The sequence below is a fragment of the Lycium barbarum genome, chromosome 3 (genome assembly GCF_019175385.1).
Source record: "Lycium barbarum isolate Lr01 chromosome 3, ASM1917538v2, whole genome shotgun sequence".
Classification (NCBI taxonomy): domain Eukaryota; kingdom Viridiplantae; phylum Streptophyta; class Magnoliopsida; order Solanales; family Solanaceae; genus Lycium; species Lycium barbarum.
Genome location: NC_083339.1, coordinates 59,830,453 through 59,841,955, shown reverse-complemented (window position 1 = coordinate 59,841,955; position 11,503 = coordinate 59,830,453).

Genomic DNA, 11,503 nt, shown 5'->3' with positions numbered 1-11,503 from the left:
TTACGGTCGTCAAACGTCGTTCCCCTCTCATTAAAACATCGTATACTCGTATTCTTCGTTAGTCTATTTGTTGTACGTTCACGGGGAAATTTTCGAGGTGTAACACTCTTCCCCCCTTTTGGAAAATTCGTTCTCGAATGTTAAACACTCGGGATTCTACGAAAATTTTGCCAGGGTTTCCCCTATAATTTGGCACTACCGACCTGTCACAACAACAAATAATATCATCACCTCATAGGGCTACATCACAACAATGACATATCTATGGCCACACACGACCAAAAGCATGAACAATCAGCATACATACCTCATATCGTTGGCGTTTCATCTTGAATCTCCTCTGGGGGTCGAAATAAATACGGATACTTAGACATCATACTCTCTTCTGCTTCCTAAGTCATTTCATCCCGATTAATGTTTCGCCACATGACTTTAACTGAAGCTACCTCTTTATTTCGGTGTCTTCGCACTTGCCTGTCTAAAATCGCAGTAGGCACCTCTTCATAGGTTAGCCTTTCTATCACTTGCACATCCACTATCAGGACAATCTTTGTGGGATCCCCAATACACTTCTCTACCCACATACACATGACTACGAGCCTCTAAGAGTATGACATATCGTATGAGCGGGACAGGACCCCGCTATGCCCATAATTATATACACAAAAGAATAATTACCGAAAAGCTACGGCTCCGAAAGAAATGGAGCTCTGCTATGCAATCTCTGAATAAGCAGCTATGGATCAAGTCTGTCTCCCTGTGCACCTGCGGGCATGACGCAGCGTCCACAAACAAAAGGACGTCAGTATGAAGAATGTACCGGGTAAGTAAAGCATGATCAACATCAATATAGAAGCATAATAGATATCATATGAAATAGCATAGGAGGGGAGACAGTAATATCATCATCATCATGTCGCTTACTTGCCTACATCGTCGTTCGTATCCCATAATAATAGCCATACCACTTTCTGTTCATGTTCGTATACATGCCCTTACTAAGTCTTATCACACTCATATTCATATTATATACATGGTCATATCATATACATAGTATTTACATAGCATACCCAACCTCGTAGGATCGGTGTGTCATACATACTTGGCCAACCAAGGCTCAAGATCATACATACCTGGCCCTACCAAGGCGTCAGGGTTATCCGTACCATCTGCAAAGGTGTGCGCGCGTTTCGTAATTGTATACATACTTTATACATAGTCATATACATATAGTCTTACCCGGAACCATAAGCTCGGGGTCTTATCATAGCCCTTCATAGGCATACATATACATATATCATAGCTCGTAAGCATCTCTAATATCATTTTACTCTCATCATCATTACTATCCTCATCATTATCGTTACATCTACATTATAGACTTACTCGTCATACGAGGAACATAGTATAATCATAGTACATATCAAGGGTCGTGAGCTTATGAGCTCGGAATGTCAACAATGTGAAGACAACATACTCACATAGAGGAATTAGGAATTTGGCCAAGAACCATGCCTTATGAAAGAAGGGTTAGCCTTACATACCTTTTCGTCGGACTATTCTACACTTGCACGTTTCCTTCCAATGCTAGCGTTTATACCTTCATTAATATCATAACAATGGTCATTAGTCATTTACATTATCCACATTATCTAGATTCCTCAATTTGCCTCTAATTCACCCACATTCATGGTCATAACACCCAACTTCATCCATTCATCTAAAGTGTCTAGTTCATGATCTTAATACCATTTATAACACATTTATATCACAACACAACAACATTTATAACTCAATTTAAACGTTTTTTCAAAATGCCACTATTCATCATTCATGACCTAGTTGACCACATTTTCTACAATCCATGTATTTTAATCCTCCAACACCTTAAACATCATGTAAAAATCATGAATCTTACCTTAGAAGTTGTAGGAACAAGCTTTGGTTGATAATACTCCTCTTTGAGCAAAACCCTAGTTTTTCTCCATTTGGATTTTTGACTTGGATGATCCTTGATGATTCCCTTATCCTTGATTCACTTGTCTTAATGTTATTGATGGCTTATAATCCTTGAAAACTCATATAATAAATGTAGAGAGAAGTTTTAGAGAGAAGTGGTGTAATGTTGTAATGAAATAAAACAAGTGTTGGTCCCTTTATTTAATGACTTGTGAAATCTGTGCTGGGTGAACAGTGGTCGTCCATGAAGGTTTACGGACCGTATTCCACTATACGACTCATCCTCCATGGGCGTATTTAGCCATTTCCAGAACCAGAAGCTGGGCTGCCTTCATGGTGGTTTACGACCACGGTTTACGGGCCGTAAATCACTTTACGGTCCGTCCACCAGGTCGTATTTAACCATTTCCTCGGCTGGCAGAAAGTCGAAGCCTTGCATGGCAGTTTACGACTGCCAGTTTAAGTCGAAGCCTTGCATGGCAGTTTACGACTGCCAGTTTACGGACCGTATTGCACTTTACGGTCTGTATTTTGCAATATACGACCACTGGGCAGTTGCAATTCTGCAACTTCCCATATTTCTTAGACTTCTCATTTTAATCACCCCCGTCCATGCACATGCATTGCTCCCCTTGTATCTCATCTTAACTTAGCCAACTTCTTCGTCTCACATCGGATACTTTCGAAATCTCGCCTAAGGTTATCAAAGTCGTTCTTGCTCATAGACATCATGCACTCATATTCATCACTAGTTTATTCTCTCACGTACCAACGGAAAATTTTCTGAGGTGTAACATTCTACCCCCCTTAGGAACATTCATCCTCGAATGTTAAAGGCTTGGGGAATTCTATAAAAATTTCGCCAGAGTTTCCTCTGTAATGTGGCACGACCACCCTGTCACAACAACCCACAATAACAATGCCTCGCAGGGCAATAATACAACAGCACTAGAAATTTGGCCACACACGACCTGAATGTATAAAAGGAAAACATGCATACCTTATGATTTTGACGTCTCATCTTGGACTTCTTCCAAGGGCTAAAATAAATGTGGGTATTTGGATCGCATATTCTCTTCTGCTTCCCATGTCATTTCCTCTCGATTGTTATTTCTCCACAGAACTTTAATTGAAGCCACTTCTTTGTTTCTAAGCCTCCGTACTTGCCTATCTAATATGGCAATGGGCATTTCATCATAAGTTAACTTTTCTGTCACTTGAATATCATTCACTGGGACGATCCTCGTGGGATCTCCAACACACTTCTGAAGCATCGAGACATGAAATACTGGATGGACTGACTCCAAATCTAGAGGTAGTTCTAACTCATAGGCCACTTTGCCTATTTTGCGCACAATCTCATAGGGTCCGATATACCGGGGACTGAGCTTCCCCTTTTTGCCAAATCTCATAACGCCTTTCATTGGCGACACTTTCAAGAATACCCAATCCTTAACTTGGAACTCTAAGTCCCTTCGACGATTATCCGCATAGGACTTCTGGCGACTTTGGGCCCCTAACAGCCGATCTTGTATGAGCATGACTTTCCCTATTGCTTGCTGGACCAAGTCTGGCCCTATCAACTTAGCTTCTCTGGTTTCAAACCACCTAATTGGGGATATACACTTTCGCCCATATAGAGCCTCATAGGACGCCATTTGGATGCTAGAATGATAACTGTTATTGTAAGCAAACTCAATGAGTGGCAAATGGTCATCCCAATTTCCTCCAAAATCTATCATACATGCCCGTAACATATCTTCAAGAGTCTGAATAGTACGTTTAGCTTGCCCATCGGTCTGTGGGTGAAATGTCGTGCTTAGGCGCACTTGGGTCCCTAAACCCTCTTGGAAAGACCCCCAAAACTTTGCTGTAAACTGAGTTCCTCTATCGGAGATAATAGATACCGGAACGCCATGGAGTCTCACTATTTCTTTAAGATAAAGCTTGGCATAATCTTCTGCCATATAGGTCGTTCTGACCGGTAAGAAATGCGCTGACTTTGTGAGTCTATCCACGATCACCTATATAGAATCATATTTATGACGAGAACGGGGTAACCCTGTAATGAAATCCATATTAATCACTTCCCACTTTCAAGTTGGGATTTCTATAGCTTGCAATAAGCCACCCGGCTTTTGGTGTTCTATCTTCACTTGTTGGCAATTAAGACACTAAGCTACGAATTCTGCTACGTCTTTCTTCATCCCATTCCACCAATATATAGTCTTAAGATCATGATACATTTTCGTCGCTCCGGGATGAACGGAGTAACGGGAATAATGAGCTTCCCTCAATATTTGGTGACGTAGACCTACCACATCGGGAACACATAACCTGCCTCGACATCAGAGAACTCTGTCTTCCGAAATATCAAATGATGACTCCTCCTTCTGAGGGAGTGTATCTCTGTACTGCATTAGCATGGAATCCTCATATTGTCGCGCTTTTACTTCCGCTACTAGCGATCAAACTGCTGAATTCTGAATAGTAGCTCCGCTGCTACCTGATTCCACCACTTGGACTCCTAGGCTAGCTAACTGCTGAAGATCATGGGCCATCTCTTTCTTTTCTGGTCGTACATCACTTAGACTTCCCATCGACCTACGGTTAAGAGCATCAGCCACAACATTTGCCTTTCCGGGGTGGTACATGATTTCAACATCATAGTCTTTTAGCAACTCTAGCCATCGTCGTTGCCGCAAATTCAACTCTTTCTACTTGAACATGTACTGGAGACTCTTATGTTCTGTATAAACATCCACGTGGACACCATATAAGTAATGTCTCCATATCTTTAAAGCATGGACCACCGCGGCCAATTCTAAGTCATGGGTAGGATAATTCTGCTCATGTTTCCGTAATTGTCTAGAAGCATACGCAATCACCTTACCATTTTGCATCAATACACAGCCTAGCCCGACGCCTGAAGCATCACAATAAATAACATATCCTTCCAATCCCTCTGGAAGTGTCAAGACTGGGGCTGAAGTCAATCGGTCTTTCAACTCTTGGAAACTATGCTCGCAAGCATCTATCCATTGAAACTTAGCTGACTTCTGAGTCAACTTGGTGAGCGGTGCATAAATAGAAGAGAAACCCTCAACAAATCTTCTGTAATAACCTGCTAATCCCAAAAAGCTACGAACCTCCGTAGGAGTCGTGGGCCTTGGCCAAGTCTTCACTGCCTCAATCTTTTGGCTATCCTCTCGAATACCGTCAGCTGCAACAATGTGGCCCAGAAATGCCACTGAGTTCAACCAAAACTCGCATTTGGAAAACTTCGCGAATAACTCTCGGGTTCGAAGAACTCCTAGGACAATACGCAAGTGATCCGCATGTTCCGCCTCGGATCTAGAATACACTAGGATATCATCGATGAATACAATCACGAATAGATCCAGAAAAGGCCTGAATAAATTGTTCATTAAGTCCATAAACACTGTCGGTGCATTAGATAGCCCAAACGACATTACTCGGAACTCGAAATGGCCATATCTTTTTCGGAAAGCTGTCTTAGGAATATCTGTCTCCCTAACTCTTACTTGGTGATACCCGGACCTCAAATAAATCTTTGAAAACCATTTGGCACCTTGCAATTGATCAAATAAATCATCAATCCTCGGGAGGGGATACTTGTTCTTAATCGTCACTTTATTCAATTGTCGATAATCAATGCACATTCTCAAGGAGCCATCCTTCTTCCGGACGAACAATACGGGTGCTCCCCACGGGGATGAACTAGGCCTAATGAAGCATTTTTCAAGCAAGTCTTTTAATTGCTCCTTCAACTCTTTCAACTCTGCGGGTGCCATACTATAGGGAGGAATAGATATGGGATTAGTGTTTGGCAACACATCAATCGCAAAATCGATCTCTCGCTGGGGGGAAGGCCTGGAAGCTCATCCGGGAACACATCCGGAAATTCGTTCACTACCGGAACTGACTGAAGAGTCGGCGACTCAGCTTCTACATCTTGAACTCGTACTAGGTGATAAATGCACCCTTTCGTGATCATCTTCCTTGCCTTTAGATAGGAAATAAACCTACCTTTTGGTGACGCCGTATTTCCTTTCCATTCTAAGATTGGTTCTCCCGGAAATTGGAAGCGAACCATTTTCATTCTACAATCAACATTGGCGTAGCAAGAAGCCAACCAATCCATGCCCAGAATGACATCAAAATCTACCATCTTTAGTTCATGCAAGTCAGCTATAGTACGGTGGTCACATATCACGACTACACAATCTCTATACACTTGGCTAGCTATCACCGATTTGCCAACGGGCGTAGACACCTCAAAAGGTTTGATCGACTCCGGCTCGACTATAAACCGGCCCGCAATATATGGAGTAACATAAGACAATGTGGAGCTCGGGTCAATAAAAGCATATACATCATGAGAGAATACCGATAATATACCTGTGACTACGTCAGGAGAAGACTCAAGATCTTGGCGTCCAGCCAAAGCATAAATACGGTGCTGAGAACCGCTAGTACTGGGAGCTCTCCCTCTGCCTCTACCATGGCCAGCTGGCACATGTGAAACTGGCCTCGTAGGGCGTACAGATGCCGAAGATCCGGCTACCGACCCTGATGGCTGGGTCCTACCTCTACCATTTACTGAGGGGCAATCACGCATAATATGGCCTGGCCGACCACATGAATAGCAATCATCTGAACCAAACCGGCATCGACCCCAATGCATCTTCCCACACTGGGAATACGGTGGTACGGGTGGCCTTGACTGGCCCAAATCACCTATGAACTGAGGTCCTGTATAACTCAGACTCGGCCCTGAACGAGCAGATCTATCAACGCCCTGGCTTGAAAACCGTGGAGGTGGACTGGTCATAGAATAGCCTGAATGGCTGGGAAGCTGCTGTCTGTCTCCACCCCTGGACTCGCTCCTCTAACCCGAAGGTCTAGCTCTCTTGCTATGTCCCCTATCTTGCTCACGTTCATTTCTCCGCTGCTGTAGGTGTTCCTCTAATTCCTGAGCATGTACCTGAATGCGTGCAATGTCCATGCCATCCTGAAGGGACGCAGTTAAGCATTTATCCATCAAGTGTGGCCCTTAGGCCTTTCACAAACCGGTGCACTCGATCGCCCTTATCCGCTACCATGGCCGAAGCATACCTAGCCAAGGCATTGAAGCGGAGACTATACTCTGTAGCACTCATGCTACCTTGCCTCAGATTCAAGAATTTATCGGCCCTAGCTCGCCGAACTTCTGGGGACATATAATGACGGAGAAAAGCATCAACAAACTCTTTTCATACCGGTGGAGGTACATTGGCTCCCCGCGAAGCCATCCAAACCGTATACCATTGGATTGAGACATCCCTCAATCTATATGACGCTAGCTCCACCGATTCGGTGTCTGAAGCATGTATCAATCGGAGCGTCCTTAGCATACATCAATAAAGTCCTAGGGATCCTCCTCCAGTTTCGACCCAAAGAATTCCGGGGGTTTCAAAGCAATGAAGTCACGGGCCCTTGCACTAACATCCCTGTCACCATGCCCAGAACTCTGTCACCATGCCCTGTCACCATGCCCTTGCACTAACAGCCCTGTAACCAGTTCCACGATGTAGCCAGTGCAAACAATTACACTCAGGGCCATGTCGCCAAGGCATAGATGCTTGCTATGTTTGTGGACAGACTGGGCACCTTGTCACACCCCGATCTTGCTAGGGTGTGATGGGCACCCGACCCCATATTCAGAGCCGAGCGAACCCGCTGACTATTATTACATACATAATCTTTTGGACTCCTTGAATCAAACAAAAATGAAATACATAGTACAAATTTCAGAAATATTCTTTTTCGTTGTTCTCAATCAAACAAAATCTGTAATCATATGGAGTTCATATCATAACACAAAATGACACATGGGCTGAGGGAGCCGCTTACAGAATTGACATTTTATACCCACGACTCTGTCTGCAAAGTCTCTAGCATCAATCAGAAATCATAGCACATATACTCTGACTCGGCAACACTCCAGGAACAGATGGAGCTTGTCATTTCCGCTGGAACACCTTCTAGCAAGACTTCTATTCATCTGGGTGTACCTGCGTGGCATGAAACGCAGCCCCCGAAGAAAGGGGGTCAGTACGGAATATGTACTGAGCATGTAAGGCATGGAATACAGAAAAGAGGATCATAACTGAAACAGAGATTTACCAGAATCAAGTATGACCTTTTAAAACATCAAGCACTTGCCCTTTTTAAATGAAAATCATGCATATCCACATCATATATCATATATACAGATAACGTGTCCCGACCCTCCAGTGAGGGACTCGGTGGATAAAATCATACATGTCCACATCATATATCATATATGTGTAACGTGTCCCGACCCTCAAGTGAGGGACTCGGTGGATAAGGTCATGCATGTCAACATCATATATCATGTGTACATATAACGTGTCCCGGCCCTCTATTCAGGGACTCGGTGGATAGAATCATGCATGTTAACATCATGTACCATATATACATAACGTGTCCCGACCCTCTATTGCGGGTCTCAGTGAATGAATTCATCATATGTCATCCTTGCTGCCATCCCCGTATCATTATATCATCATATACATATACATATAACGTGTCCCGGCCCGCAAGTGAGAGGGACTCGGTGAACAATGCAGTGGAGTACGCACGAGAACGTATCCTGGCCCGGGCTCAGTGAAGGACATACTGAGGCTTGCACGAACAGAGTAGTGCGAAACCATATGCACATAAATCAAGACTCGATAGACAAGTATACTTATCGACACCTGAAGGCTCAAAAACTAGTTTCGGGTCATTCCGATTTAGTATAAGAAAGTTATGAGCGTTTGAAGTACAGAACCTTCTACGAACGTTTCAGAAGCCATTTTTGGAAAATCAAAGCAACAATCATGTTAGGTACCTTTCGAATATCGTTATGGATCAAATAAGATAGAGCTTTTGGAACCATATGTACGTATCAAAATACATCAAGGACTCAATGGAATAATCAAACATGCTATCATTTGAAAATCAAGACATTAATCATATCAATTATCTCTCGAATGCCATTCGGAAACATATCAAATAGATCTTTGGACATCATAGATACGCATCAAAGCCATATGAAATAGGTTATGGAGGTCAAGAATATTAGCCATCCTAGTGGCACTAACAGCCCTGTCACCATGCCCTGAACTCTGTCACCATGCCCTGTCACCATGCCCGGAATTCTACCACTGTCTTGCCCTTTTGGGCTGCTGTAGCATTTTTCTTTTTAGGCATCTCTGAAATACACAACACACGATTAAGGAATAAGAATTTCTTACATCATAGCTCTATCGCACGATTCCTATGAAGAAAGAAGGTCATATATTCCTAAAATGTCCGCAGATTCTCGTTTATAAGTGTGGCGCGCAACACACCCATAACCAAGACTCTACTAGACACGGCTCGTAGACACATCCTATGACTGAACTACTCTGATACCACTTTTGTCATGACCCGGCTAGGGGGCCGCGGCGAGCACCCGGTGCTACCCCACCCGGGCACCCCCTAATCGTTCATAACATAACATCTAGGTGAACCATAAGTCAATTCGTGCTTTTTCTTTTATCGTTAATCGTATTGATCCCATTAGACGACAATCATCATTTAACATATCATAGGCATCTATGCCACATCATGAGTACAAGGCCGACGAGGCCAACAAAAGATATACAAAACATGGGCCGACATGGCCGAACATCTCTACCCACATACACATGACTACGAGCCTCTAAGAGTATGACATATCGTATGAGCGGGACAGGACCCCGCTATGCCCATAATTATATACACAAAAGAATAATTACCCAAAAGCTACGGCTCCGAAAGAAATGGAGCTCTGCTATGCAATATCTGAATAAGCAGCTATGGATCAAGTCTGTCTCCCTGTGCACCTGCGGGCATGACGCAGCGTCCACAAACAAAAGGACGTCAGTACGAAGAATGTACTAAGTATGTAAAGCATGATCAACATCAATATAGAAGCATAATAGATATCATATGAAATAGCATAGGAGGGGAGACAGTAATATCATCATCATCATGTCGCTTACTTGCCTACATCGTCGTTCGTATCCCATAATAATAGCCATACCACTTTCTGTTCATGTTCGTATACATGCCCTTACTAAGTCCTATCACACTCATATTCATATTATATACATGGTCATATCATATACATAGTATTTACATAGCATACCCAACCTCGTAGGATTGGTGTGTCTTACATACTTGGCCAACCAAGGCTCAAGATCATACATACCTGGCCCTACCAAGGCGTCAGGGTTATCCGTACCATCTGCAGAGGTGTGCGCGCATTTTGTAATCGTATACATACTTTATACATAGTTATATACATATAGTCTTACCCGGCATCATAAGCTCGGGGTCTTATCATAGCCCTTCATAGGCATACATATACATATATCATAGCTCGTAAGCATCTCTAATCTCATTTTACTCTCATCATCATTACTATCCTCATCATTATCGTTACATCTACATTATAGACTTACTCGTCATACGAGGAACATAGTATAATCATAGTACATATCAAGGGTCGTGAGCTTATGAGCTCGGAATGTCAACCATGTGAAGACAACATACTCACACAGAGGAATTAGGAATTTGGCCAAGAACCATGCCTTATGAAAGAAGGGTTAGCCTTACATACCTTTTCGTCGGAATATTCTACACTTGCATGTTTCCTTCCAATGCTAGCGTTTATACCTTCATTAATATCATAACAATGGTCATTAGTCATTTATATTATCCACATTATCTAGATTCCTCAATTTGCCTCTAATTCACCCACATTCATGGTCATAACACCCAACTTCGTCCATTCGTCTATAGTGTCTAGTTCATGATCTTAATACCATTTATAACACATTCATATCACAACACAACAACATTCATAACTCAATTCAAACATTTTTTCAAAATGCCACTATTCATCATTCATGACCTAGTTGACCACATTTTCTACAATCCATGTATTTTAATCCTCCAACACCTTAAACATCATGTAAAAATCATGAATCTTACCTTAGAAGTTGTAGGAACAATCTTTAGTTGATAATACTCCTCTTTGAGCAAAACCCTAGCTTTTCTTCATTTGGATTTTTGACTTGGATGATCCTTGATGATTCCCTTATCCTTGATTCACTTGTCTTAATGTTATTGATGGCTTATAATCCTTGAAAACTCATATAATAAATGTAGAGAGAAGTTTTAGAGAGAAGTGGTGTAATGTTGTAATGAAATAAAACAAGTGTTGGTCCCTTTATTTAATGACTTATGAAATCTGTGCTGGGTGAACAGTGGTCGTCCATGGAGGTTTACGGACCGTATTCCACTATACGGCTCGTCCTCCATGGGCGTATTTAGCCATTTCCAGAACCAGAAGCTGGGTTGCCTTCATGGTGGTTTACGACCATGGTTTACGGGCCGTAAATCACTTTACGGTCCGTCCACCAGGTCGTATTTAACCATTTCCTCG